The following is a 13,500-nucleotide window of genomic DNA, read 5'->3' as shown; positions in this document are numbered from 1 at the left end:
TCAGTCGTGTCCAACACTTTGTGACCCCGTGAACCGTAGCCTGCCAAGCTCCCCTATCCATGGGATTTTCCAGGCAAGAATACTGGAGTGGGTTGCTGTGGCCTCCTCCAAGGGATCTTCCCAACCCAGGAATCGAATGCACGTCTCCTGCAGTGCAGGTGGGTTCTTTATGGCTGACCCACCAGGGAAGCACTAAAATGAACGTGTTAACTATGAGTATAAATATGGCAACCCTCCCCTACCCTGCTGAGACCTGTTTATTTTTTTTTAATGAATATCATAAGTTTTGTCAGGTTCCTTATGCTTATGACCTAATTTAATCTTTAAAACATCATGAAAAGTAGATAATTCTTTTAAAATATCTTTTCTCTTTGTTATCCAAGTAGTATAGGTATAATGAAACTAAAGACCAGTTTGAAATTAGAGATAAGGAAAAAAGAAAATATAATCACCCCCAGATTTCACTCATATCTCAAATGGGAAATTGAGGCACACCCCCAGACTGACTCGTCTCAGGCCACACAGTGGGCGAGTCCCAGGGCTGGGGTGTGGATTGGGTCTTTCTGGTGCTTTTCTGTGATCCCACACTGAGGTAATAAAGCAACATTATAGAAATTTTTTAAATAGAAGAAAAAATATGACCACGATTGTATTTTGCCTTCCCCTCTGGCCTTTTCCTTATTCTATTATTATGCAGATAGAATTATGAAGTGTGACCAGTTGTTTTTCTCTGATTCATTTCTCAGTGTTCTCATCTGTAAAGTGGGGATGATAATGGAGCAGACTCCGCAGAGTTGGGTTGGGGGAGGAATGGTGTCCTGCAGGCAGAGCATGGGGCCCAGTACCTAGTAAGTCAGGTGCAAATGCCCTTCTGCTGTGGATGTTACAACTGTGATTCTAAACCACCACGTCCTAGAACATTGAGTCCATCTACTCTGATTTCTGTGTTGCTGGGCGACAAGGGGGCTTGTAATTTTTTGTTTTAAATAACTCGATGATGAACTAGATTATGGCCACCTGTTACATTCTGTGGCTGCTTCCAATATCCAGTGGAACAGATGCTGTATGCCAAGGTTGAGGAAGAGAAAGGTGAACATTTATTGATCACCAGTGGTGTACCTAGTTTTAGGTTGGATACATTTACCCTTGTCTCCTTTAATTCTCATGAGCCTGTGAAATTTACTATACCCATTTTCCAGATGAGGAAAACTAAGACTCAGGCAGAAAAAATAATGCAAAGAAAATAGCCTGCTCTCTATTAGCTAAGAATCTTGATTAAGTATAGTGCCTCTTTTCTTAGTATGGCACTTTTCATTTTTTAATTTTTTGGTTAAGATTTATTTATTTACTTGGCTGTGTTGGGTCTTGGTTGCAGCATACTGGATCTTTGTTGCATCATGCAGGATCTTTCGTTGTGGTACCTGAGTTTAGTTGCCCTGTAGCATGTGGGATCTTAGTTCCCCAACCAGGGATCAAACCCATGTCCCCTGTGTTACAAGGTGGATTCTTAACCACCAGACTACCAAGGAAGTTCTAATATGGCACCCTTTAAAAAAAACAAAAAGCAAAATCATATTCCTTCTCATCTGTGTCAAAACTCATACTGAACAATGAGTTCTGGGTTGCAAAAAAGGATTTATTTTTGCACCCATCTATAAGTCTTTGTCCACAAGTTAAATAAAAACAAGCACAAGTGCTGTTAATACCAGTATAGCACCTTTAAAACAAAGCAAACACCCAAACTCCTTGCAGACATGCTTCAGTCATGTCTGACTCTTTGCACCCTTAGGGACTGCAGCTTGCCAGGCTGCTCTGTCCATGGGATTCTCCAGGCAAGAGTACTGGAGTGGGTTGCCATGCCTTCCTCCAGGCAATCTTCCCAACCCAGGGACTGAACCCACATCGCTTATGTGTCCTACACTGGCAGGTGGGTTCTTTACCACTTGCACCGCCTGGGAAACCCAAGGAAACAAACTCCACGTGCCCTCTGTCATCCTTTGAGAGTAAATCTAGGGATGGTTCACCTCTTGACCTTCTCCCTTCCTAGGACAGGCTGGAGAGGGCCTGGGGGCAGGCAGGGGACTCAGTTATGAAAGCCTACAGAGACAGTAGTAACCACTGTTGGAGGGAGCGGTGGGAGGTGGGGACGTGAGGAGGGCCTGGCATTTGGGAAGCCAGGCTGTCCTCTCACCTCTGCACCCCTCTCTCCGTGACCTTGAAAGTGAAAGAAAGTGACAGTGTTAGCTGCTCAGGCGTGTCTGTCTCTTTGCAGCCCCATGAACTGTAGCCCACCAGGCTCCTCCGTCCATGGGATTCTCCAGGCAAGACTACTGGAGTTGGGTAGCTGTTCCCATCTCCAGGGGATCTTCTTGACCCAGGGATCAAGCCTGGGTTCTCCTGCATTGCAGGCAGATTCTTTACCATCTGAGTCGCTGGGGAAGCCCCCTGTATGACCTTGGATGAGCCCGCTGGCCTCTCTGGGCCTCAGTTTCCCCACCTTCTCAGTTATCCTGCAAGGGATCTTTAGCTCTGACAGTTGGTGAAGTTTTTAACAATAAGTTGAAGCCAAGTATTTTCAGTTGTTTTCTTTCTGTGTTCTCAGTTAATAAGAACATAGAGAGCTTGGGCTTAGGCCTCCTTCCGGGAGCTTTCACCTGTATTCTGTGCATCTGTGGGCTGTAGGCTGTGTTCTGCACTAAACAGAATCCCATTCCAAGGAAAGAAAGGGGTCTGGTTCCTGCTTGGTGCTTCTGAGGGTCTCCCTGAAGCCCTGATCCCTGTGATGATGTATGGTCTCTCTCCTCCCTCACCCCTAGAGATGAAAACAGCAGACGATCCCTAGACTCCATCCCCAGCGGGCTGTGTCCACCATCTGCCCGCACACGAGACCTTTTCCTCTCGGGAATAGTGCAAGCTGGTCGCATGCTCAGCTCAAAGTCAAAATGTTAACAGCAGTGGCCGGAAGAGCTGGTGTTTCCCAGGCATGCTCTGCACCAGGCGTGGTGCTGGGTTCCCCACACAGCCCCTCCTCTTGCCCTCTCGGGGGAGAGGCAGCTGTCATGCCCCTTTTGCAGGGCAGCGACTAGGTCCAGAGGGGCCAGCACTTGCCAGGCCCCAGAGCCTAAATCCAGAAGTCCGGTTCCAGAGCCAGTGCCCTTGGCCACCTGGCTGGACTCATGAGACTCAGAAGGGGCCGCAGAGCTGTCTGGGGTGGGGGGAAGGCTGCCCAGGGCTGGAGCATGCAAGCTGGGCCCTTAAGTGGGCATCTACCACGGCCTGGGGGGGAAGGAAGAGCCGACGCCATGGTGGCTGGAAGTCTGCAGTCTCAGGGAGCAGGGGTGGTGGAGACGCCAGTGGAGAGTGTGATGAAGGCTCGGCCCAGTGGGAGCGGTGTCAGAGGCCGTGTTAGAAGGGCGCGTTACGTCAGCAGAGGAAAAGGTCTATTTGGGAAAAACCCTGAGCTAGTGTGCTCTGAGAATGCCCGCAGCCAGGCAGAAGACTGGACGATTCTGCTCTCAGGAAGCTCAGGAGCCCCCAAAGAGACAGCCGCTGATGCTGCCAGGTCAGCGTCTCCCAGGGCACAGCCCAGCTTCAATGAAGCCCACCCTCCACTGATCACCCCCACCCCACAGAGCTCCCTGTCAGCTCTTTGTCCTTCTCCCCTAAATGGAAATAGACCTCCAGGCTCAGCAGGCATCTGAAGGAAGCAGGGGCCAAAACAGAGAGAAAAGAAATCAAGAGGCAATAGAGACGATGCAGGAAGCAGAAGATAACTGCCAGGAACCGTTGTGATTAACTTCTCAGAGAAGTAAATATTGCATCTATGAAACGGAGAGGCAAGAGAAGGACCATTTGGAGAACAAAAAGGACTCTTGGAAACCTGCCTCTAATGTTGCAGAAAGGAATATTTCAGTGGGATTTGAAATGGGAAGAAACAGGCAGGGTCTGGCCGCTGCATGGATGTTGGGGAAAGGGCTGGTAAGACCAGAAGAGGCTTCTGAGCTTGACCAGGTAGGGCTGGGCAGAGCCCATATTTGCTGAGCAGTTCACTGAGAGAAAGCAGGTTGTGGGAGGACAATCGCAAATTCATTTTATTTTTGTTTATTTATTTGGCCGCCCCATGCAGCTTGCTGGATCTCAGTCCCCCAACCAGGGACTGAACCCCGGGCCATGGCAGTGAAAGCCTGGAATTGTGATCACTAGGCCACCAGGCAACACCCACAGATTTATTTTAGATGAGTTGGGCTGGAGGGGGATCCAACAGCAAAGCAGCAGAGGGTTGAAACCCAGTGCGAGGAAGCCGTTGCCGTCAGTTTGGAGCATGGCCCCTCGTGGTGCGTCTCTACCTCAGCCAGCTGTTTTCTTTCTTCTTTAAAAATTTTTTTGACGTGTGCACCCTACGATTTATTGATTTATGTTTTTGGCTGTGCTGAGTCTTCATCGCTGCATGCGGGCTTCCTCTCATGGCAGAGACCAGGGGCTACTCTCTGGTTGCAGTGTTTGGGCTCCTCGTCGCGGTGGCCTCTTGTTTCAGAGAACAGGCTCTAGTGGGTGGGCCTCAGTCGTTGCAGCACAAGGGCTCCCTTAGCTGTGGCTTGTGGGCTCCGGAGTACGGGCTCCGTGGTCGTGGAGCATGGGCTTAGCTGTGCTGCGGCGTGTGAGATCTTCTTGGACCAGAGATCGAACCCGTGCTCCCTGCATTGGCAGGCGGATTCTTATCCACTGCACCACCAGGGAAGTCCAGCCAGCTCTTTTCAAAAGCAAACCCCCAACCCTGCCTCTGAGATGATGGTTAACAATAGAGATTTCCAGGTTTGCCACGTCAGACCCTGGAGGGTGGGAATGTGTATTTCAACAAGCTCCCCAGGAGTCTGATATAGACCAACGCTTGAGAACCGTTGGTCTCTGGAGTGGGTGGTAGACTGGAACACAGGGAAGAAATGGAGAAGTCAGGATGAAGAGAGTGAACAGGAAGTAGAGGTAGGTTTAAATCCAGGAGGACACTCATGTGGCACATTCTGCCATCCCAGTGCAGTGAAATTATTACTAATTTCAAAATAGCAACAGCTCTTGAGTATTCAGTAGCAGAATCACTGATTCAGGAAGCAATTAACATAGACATTCAATCAATTATTCATCGCATTACTAATGTGTAGCAGTAATCAAATTGGCCTTTTAATATGTATATTTTTTCTTTTAATTAACCCTGTCCAAAACTGGAGTAAAGCTCCCAAGCAGAAATATATTTGGCTTAATTAAAAAAAGAAGGCGAAGAGGGGAAAAATATTATCTCCTTACCACGTGTTAAAGGGACCCAGAGGTAGGACTGGCTCTGTGTGCTGTCTTATGTTTGTGGTCTGAGCTGCACCAGGAAGCCCCAGGGCCTGTCTGTAGGTGCCTGAGAGTGCATAGTTAGTGGTCAGATGAAGCTTTATTGTGTCCCTGTCTGTGGCAGAACAGAAAGAGCACTGGACTTGGAGTCAAGACCTCCAGATTCCAATTTTAGATCTACCCCTGAGTTCCTGAGTGACCTCAGAGTTGCCTCTCTGAGTCTCCCCTTCTCCCAACGAGGGGTCTGAGTTAGACACTTTCCAACAGTCTTCCAGCTCTGACTGTGTTCTCCTTATCACGTGACCACTGCAAATGCCTTTCAGCCTGTTAGTATGAATGAGTTTATGCCTGTTCCTTTAAGAGGTGAAGAGAGAGGCCAGTCACTCCAGAGTCGTTTCCCTGGGGGCTTCATTGATCATCCTTGCACTGTGGCTAGAGTATGCAGTTCCACCACACACCTCCTCTTGCCTTCTAATAATTGCTAACATTTATCAGGCACTTCCTATGTGGACGGGACTAAATTTTTTTTTTAAACGTGGTAAGATTTGTTGTTGTTCAGTCACTAAGTTGTGTCCAATCCTTTGCAACCCTGTGGACTGCAGCATTGCAGACTTCCCTGTCCTTCACCATCTCCTGGAGTTTGCTCAGACTCATGTCGATTGAGTTGGTGATGCCATCCATCCGTTTCATCCTCTGCCACTCCCTTCCCCTGCCCTCAATCTTTCCCAGCATCAGGGTCCTTTCCAATGAGTCGTCTCCTTGTATCAGGTGGCCAAGGTATTAGAGCTTCAGCTTCAACATCAGTCCTTCCAATGAATATTCAGAGTTGATTTCTGTTAGGATTGACTTGTTTGATCTCCTTACAGTCATTCCAAGGGACTCCCAAGGGTCTTCTCCAACACCACAATTCAAAAGCATCAATTCCTCAGTGCTCAGCCTTCTTTATGGTCCAACTCTCACATCCATACATCTGTGGTAAGATATATATAATGTCAGATTTACCATATTAACCATGTTTTAAGTGTGCAGTTCAGTGGCATTAAATATACATTCATCCATAGGTATCCACGGGGGACTGGCTACAAGACCTACCTTGGATACCAAAATCCATATTATTGACCTACCTTATCTGTGTTCCACATCTACAGATTCAACCAACTGCTGATCATAGACATAGTACTATATTTATTGAAAAATAAGGGTATAAGTGGACCCATGCAGTTCCAGCATGTTCAACTAGTGTTGTTCAAGCATCACCATCATCCATCTCTAGAAATTTTCATTTTCCCAGACTGAAATTCTTGTCTAAGAGCTTTAAGTGGGTTATTTTTATTGAATCCTCACTACAACTCCCAGAGATAGGGTCTGTTATTATCCCAATGTACCAGTGAAACATGGCCAGAGTAATGCTGTGTAACAAACAACCCCAATACCTCAGGTAGATACAATAATAAACACTTCTTTAGCTCACAAGTCTGTAGGTGGTCCAGGAGTTGGCTGATCCAAGCTGGCTCCATTTGTGTCTGAACCTCTGCCTGGAGCCAGCAAACTCATTGAAGGGAATGTTCTTCTCATGGTGATAGCAGAGGCCCAAGGGGGCAGATAGAAGCCTGCAAAAGCTTTTAAGATCTAGATTCCAACTGGCACCCCTCAGTCCATTGGCCAGAGCAAGTCACTTGGCCGGATGTAAAGCCCCAGGGCGATGAATTTGACTGCACTCCTTAAATGAGAGTAATTGCAAAGTCAGTTAACAAAAGGCATGAATCCAGGGCAAGCTCAAAATGTATGGAAAGAGTAACATGGAAACTTCCAGTACCATATGTAAAATAGATCGCCAACAGGAATCTGCTCTGTGGCTCAGGGGCTCTGTGTCAACCTAGACAGGTGGGGTGGGGAGGGAGACGGGAGGGAGGTTCAGAAGGGAGGAGATACATGAATACCTGTGGCTGACTCACGTTGAGGTTTGACAGAAAAAAACAAAAATCTGTAAAGCAATTATCCTTCAATAAAAAATAAATTAATCTAAAAAACTATACCCAAGTTAAAAAAAAAAAAAAAGAATGCAGACCAGTGATACCACCTTTTATAGCTCCATTGCAGAGGCTACTCACTCCTACCTCACAAGTCATTTAAGGAGTCAGCCAGGAGGCCATGGAGGCGTCATGCAGAACCCCACTGGGTGCAGAGGAGGAGACCGACAGGGCTCACTTCTTTTAGGCAAAAATCATCCAGGGTGCATTTAAATAAGGGTGCCCCCACCACAGTGGTTTCAGCTTTCTTCAACAGTTTACAACTCCATCCAAAGCTTTTAACTTGGCATTCAGTGCTGGGAGCTGGACTTGAAGGGCCCGGCCAAGTTTCTCTGGCTCTCCGACCCCTGAGTTCAAGCTTTGGCTAGACCATTTGCCGCACACCCGTGTCTGTGCCTCCGCTCCTGTGGGAGGCTTCATGGAATCCACCCGGGTCCAGGGCAGGGTCCTCTCCTCCAGGCCATCTGTCACCGGGGGCTCCAGGTGGAGAGCCGGCTTCCCATGGCCTTGAGCGGCATGGTCTCTCACAGCGCATGGGACACCTGCCGCAGCTCTGGTACCCCTGCTGAAGATTCTGTCCCTGGCACCACTGGGCAGTCCTCTTGCCCCGGGCAAGGGCCTTCCCCAGCTTCTGTCCTTCTCGGGGAGCCGGGGAACCCCATAGGATCAGCACTGACCCTGGACACCAAGTCAGTCTTGCAACAGCCTCCTCGCCCTCACCTGGGTAACCACAGCACGGAGCTTCCAGACAGCTCCCCTTCTCAACCCCCCGAGTTTCAGACCAAGCTCTTAGAGCAAGTGAAACATGGAGAAACTCCTCTCTTTTCATTTGGGGCCCAAGATAGACAAAAAGGATGAAGTAGGCCAGCTCTCTGACCCAGAATGTTATATTTAAACTCAGCTTTGCATGTGTGCTTCAGTAATGACAGCGAGAATTTATCCTCATTAAGGACCCAGGAGCAGGGTGGGCTCAGGTGGGCTAAGTGGGCCTCTCTCGGCATAGTTGAGGGAGGGTCTTTCAGGGCTGGGTCAAGGTGGCAGGATGTGTTGCAGGGCTAATATAAGTTGTGGGAAAAGCTGGCTGTCCTTGGAGGGGCAGCAAGCCCTTCGCTCCTAGCCAGTGGAGCATAAGGCTGGGCTCCAGTGGGGCTGGCCTGGGCCAGTTGGTGGCTCAACCCCCTAGGGGGTTTCCATGCAACTCTCTCCACCAAGAAGCAGCCTCTGTGTTCACATAATTTTGGCCAGAGAAAGTGAGGAATCTACCTTCTTCCTCTTGCCTGCAACATGGGAGGAAATCAGTTGGGATAGTTGACAACTATTTCATTGGTTCAGGTGCAACAGCCAGGATCCGTTACAGTTCCAGCCCAGCCTTCTGGGAAGACACTGGTTTCTTAAAATCCCAAACAGTGGACCACGCTGACCTCATGGCTAGGCAGAGTGGGTGGTCACCTTAGTGATGGGGCTTGAGGGGTGCCAGGACGCTCCCCCTGCAGCACATCCCACCCACTCACCAAACTGCTGCTGCCTGCAGTTCCAGCATCAGTACTTTAGTCATCAAATCATAAAATGTTAAGGTTCCAAGGTTTTAATTAGCCTTGGAACCTGTCTAATTCAGTGTCCTGGCTCAGAGTGCTTTCAGAGGATACTTGAACAGGCCCCTTATTTTAGAGTGACTTCATGGCAGAGCAAGGTTCAAGTCCAGGCTGTGAGACTCTCTGTCCAGTGTGAAATTCTCCATGCCCGTGTATCTCGGACTTCCCTGGGCATCACAGTCTACCAGGGATTTTGCTGAAAATGGATATTCTAGGTCACTTGGTCTGGGGTGTGGCTTGAAATTCTCCATTTCTGAAAGCTCCCTCAATTCAGTCCTCATGACAATCCTGGGAGGGATGTTATCCCCACTCGATAGATAGGAAAATTGAGGGTCAGAGAGTTGGGTAATATGGCCTGCAGAATAATAACCCGCCCTCTTGCCTTGGATGTCAGCACTCTAATCCTGGGAATTGGTGAATGAGTTACCTTCCGTGGCCAGAGGGACTTTTCTGCTGTGATTAAGGATAAGGACTTTTAGGTGGGAGATTAACTTGGATTATCCAAGTGAGCCCAGTGTAATCATGGGAGTTCTTAAAAGCAGAGAACTGCTTTCTTATCTGGTCAGAGATCTGTGGTAATGGAAAGGAGGTCAGAGAGATGTGACGTTTGCTGGCTTTGAAGTTGGAGGTAGTGGGTATTGGCCAAGAAATGTAGACTGCCTCTAGAAGCTGGAAAAAGGCAAGAAAATAGATTCTCCCCTAGAGCCTCTAGAGAAGAAAGCAGCCTGGCTAAGATGTTAGTTTTAGCCCAGTGAGCCCTGTGTTGGAATTCTGACCTATAGAATTGTGAGATAATGCATCTGTGTAGTTTGAAGCCTCTACATCTGTGGTAATTTCTTATGACAGGAACAGTTAGAAAAAATGCAGACTTTGGTGCCCAGAGTGGGTTGTTGCTTTAAAAAGTACCTAAAAATGTGGAGTGGTTTTGGAACTGGGCAGTGGGCAGAGGCTGAAAGAGTTTTGAGATATTTGATAGAGAGAGGGGAAAAAAAAATGTAGTTTGCCTAGACTCTACTGTTAGTAGAACTATGATTATTAACAACTTAATTAGTGTTGACCCAGAGGAAAAAAGGATCATATTATTGGAAACTGGAAGAAAGGGGATCCTTGTCAGGGGGGACAGAAATATTAGAAGTGTTATAGCCATGCTTTCCGGGAAACAAACTCACTCAGAAGGACAATGCAGATAATGGAGTGCAGTTTATCACACTGGCGGGCCCAAGGCAGAGTCTCCTCTTAGCCAAGGACCGCGACCAGCATTTGTAAAATCTTTTATACCCCATGTGTACGTGTCCAAACCCACCAGCCCAAATCCCTTGAGGCCTACAAAGGAACGGTAAATACAATCACAATAACCCCATCATTCACGTGTTATGTGTTCAAACAGTTAATAATCAATAAGCGGTTATATTCCAACCAGTTAATAACCGATAAGCCTGTGGTTACATTCTGATAGATACTGTCCGGAGGCAGGGGTGATTAGTGTCAGTTTTCTCTTAACCTGGATGTGATCTTCAAGATTCCCCTGCCCAGAGGGGGTCTTATCCTTCCATTGTCATTCCCACAGGCGCTAAGCACAGAGTTCAGAGTCCACTGGAGAGGTGGCCGCGCACGACCAGCACAGACAGGCCTGAGATGGAGTCCAGGCCCTATGAATTCCTTCTTCAGAAGGACTATATCCTGCAGTTTTCTGGGAAACAGAACTTATAAATGATGAGCTTAGGTACTTAGCTGACATTTCCAAGCCAGTGTAGAAGGTATCTTCCTGTTGCTTATGGAAAACTGTGAGCAGAAACAGATGAATTTGAGAGAACTGTTCAACAGAAAAAAAAGAAGGACTTGATAATTGGGGAGTTCTCTGCCTGTCTTACTGGGAAAAGATGCTAAAATTGAGAGGTTCCCTGTCAGGAAATCATGCTCCAGAGAAAAGGCTTTGTGTGCAGCCTACAACTTTCTGCTAATACCTAAGCAAGACCAAAAGTTCAAAGTATTCAGTCACACAAAAGGCTCTTTGAAGAGATTAAGGGTGTGAGTCACAGATCCCTTCAGTCAAACCCAGGAGTATCTCAGAAGCTTAAGGGTGTGTGTTTCCTAAGCCATCTCACCAAATGCCAAAAATAAGGGAGGGATTTTCTAGGAAAGACATGTTGAAGAGCCTCTTGTCTAATGGAGTGAATTCCCATGACATACACAGGAGACCCATGGGGCTACTGAGAACGTTATACCAGCAGAAACACTGCCAGATTGGACTGAAAGAGAATATGAAATGAAAGCAGGCTGTCAGATGTCCAAAAGTCTACTGACAAGACCCGGGCTGATAAAAGTGCTTATCTGCAAATACCTGCTACCTTGCATGAGAAAGGAAGGATGACTCAGAGGATGGAGTGGCAAGCCCATATAGAATATCCCTGAGCCACTGAGGATTATTTCTAGACCTTGAGACCTGACAGATTTGCCTGGCTGGATTTCAGAATTGCTTAGGACCAAGGACCTTTTTTTTTTTTCCTTCCATTGTCTCCTGTTTTTAAACAGGAATGTCTATTACTCTGTGTCTATCTCATCATCTTATATAGGGAACAAGTAACTTGTTGCCTTAGAGGAATTATGCTCCAGGATGGATCATAACAAGAGCCCTGTCCCAATTTACATGATTTAACTGATGACATTTGGGACTTTTGAGCTGATGAGATTCAGATGAGATTTTGAACTTGAAATTGCTGCTGTAATGAAATGATAACTGGGGGGACCTTTGGATAGAGTGAATGTATTTTGCATGAGGTATAGACATGAATCTTAGTGGGCCACAAGGCAACCTGTCATAGACAGAATAATGGCCCACAAATTCATCCCCAGAATCTATTAATATGTTACCTTGCATGGCAAAAGGATGCGATTAAGGTTAAGCAAATAGATTCTCCCCTAGAGCCTCTAGAGTGAACATGGTCCTTGTTGTTGTTGCTGATCAGTCCCTAAGTCATGTCTGACTCTTTGTGACCCCGTGGACTCCTCTGTCCTCCACTATCTCCTCGAGTTTGCTCAAACTCATGTCCATTGAATAGGTGATGCCACCCAACCATCTTATCCTCTGTTGCCCCCTTCTCCTTTTGCCTTCAGTCTTTCCTAATACCAGGTTTTTTCCAGTGAATCAGCTCTTCACATCAGGGGCCAAAGTATTGGCGCTTCAGCTTCAGTAACAATCCTTCCAATGAATATTCAGAGTTGATTTTTTTTTTAGGATTGACTGGTTTGATCTCCTTGACCTCTTTCTAGGGGGCCTCTTATTTTAGTTGCAAATGCCCCTGGGCAAGTAACCCACAAAGTGCTGGATCTGCCTCGATTTTAGACTGCAAACAACAGAGATTGAACTTGGATGATTTGGAGAGAAAGGGAATTGATTTAAAGCACCTTGGTCCTGGAAGGAACTCACAGCAAATACTGAGAACCAGGTTCAAGGCTGCTTGGCTAGGATCATGTCCCCACACTTTACAGTAGAACCAGCCTGGGAGACTGCACTCCCAAGGTCGGGGCTGGGGTGTTCGGCCAGTGGAGCCCGGGTCACATGCCTGACCCTGTGCGGCAGAGGTGGGGAAGCCAGCCACAGGGATTTTCAGCTTCTTGAGTATGATAGTGGGCTCTGAGTCACAAGATGGGCAGCTCCCCAAATAAAGGGAAGAGTTTAGGTACCAGGCAAAGTAAATGGCATGTGTCCCAGGGGCAATGTGTTGGGTTAGGCTGTATCTTAGACATAATTCCTGTGTCTCAAATGAGCCATAAAATTCACCTTCCCTCCTGGCTGCTAGTTCACCTTCCCAATTTTAGTTTCTCTTTCCGATCTTGGAAATTCCCCCAAAGTCACTTGATCCGCCAAGGGTCCCAGATTGTAAAACAGAGTCCGTAGGTAAAGGCAGCCCCAGGGATTGTAAAGAGGAGTGTGTGCTGTGCACCCCAGAGGCCTGGAGTTGCTGACCCCCCTGAGGACCCTTTGTTTCTTGGGTCTCTCCTCCACTGTCACCCCCAAGGGCTGAGCCTGAGTCCCTTCTCACTCAGACATTCCACAAGGCTCTGAAAGGCTCAGCTTAACATTCTTCCTTGAACTCCCTCACTTTCATCATTTATTTTTTCTCTCACCCTCATCATTTATTTTTTTCTCTTTCCTTTTTTTTAGTTTATTTTACTTAAGTATAGTTAATTTGGGGGCTTCCTTGGTGGCTCAGCAGCAAAGAAGCCTCCTGCAAGGCAAAAGTCACCAGAGATGCAGGTCTGATCCCTGGGTTGGGAAGATCCCCTGGATGAGGGCATGACAACCTACTCCTATATTCTTGCCTGGAGAACCCCAGACAGGGGAGCCATAGGGTCACGAAGAGTGGGACATAGCTGAAGCAACTGAGCACGCACGCATAGTTAATTTGCAATGTGTTCATTTCTACTCTACAGCAAAGCAATTCAGTTATATATAAAGCCTTTCCATTGTGGTTTACTACAGGATATTGAATACAGTTCCTTAGGTACTTGTGGTTTATCCATCCTCTAAATACTAATTTGCATCT

At 47.3% G+C, this 13,500-nt stretch overlaps 1 protein-coding gene and 1 non-coding gene across 11 annotated transcripts in view; one reads left to right on the top strand and one right to left on the bottom strand.

Moving 5' to 3' along the window:
* Positions 1-13,500, top strand: part of ATP2B2 (ATPase plasma membrane Ca2+ transporting 2) — a 363,500-nt gene that overhangs the window by 114,899 nt on the left and 235,101 nt on the right. The gene's annotated exons all lie outside the window — the stretch shown is intronic.
* On the bottom strand, positions 1,572-1,698 carry LOC122683378. Its single transcript, XR_006337724.1, has one exon. It is a non-coding gene; the product is annotated as a small nucleolar RNA SNORA40 (small nucleolar RNA).

The sequence above is a fragment of the Cervus elaphus genome, chromosome 24 (assembly GCF_910594005.1).
Source record: "Cervus elaphus chromosome 24, mCerEla1.1, whole genome shotgun sequence".
Lineage (NCBI taxonomy): Eukaryota > Metazoa > Chordata > Mammalia > Artiodactyla > Cervidae > Cervus > Cervus elaphus.
Note: the sequence above shows the minus strand (reverse complement) of the source record. Positions and strands in the feature narration are given on the sequence as shown.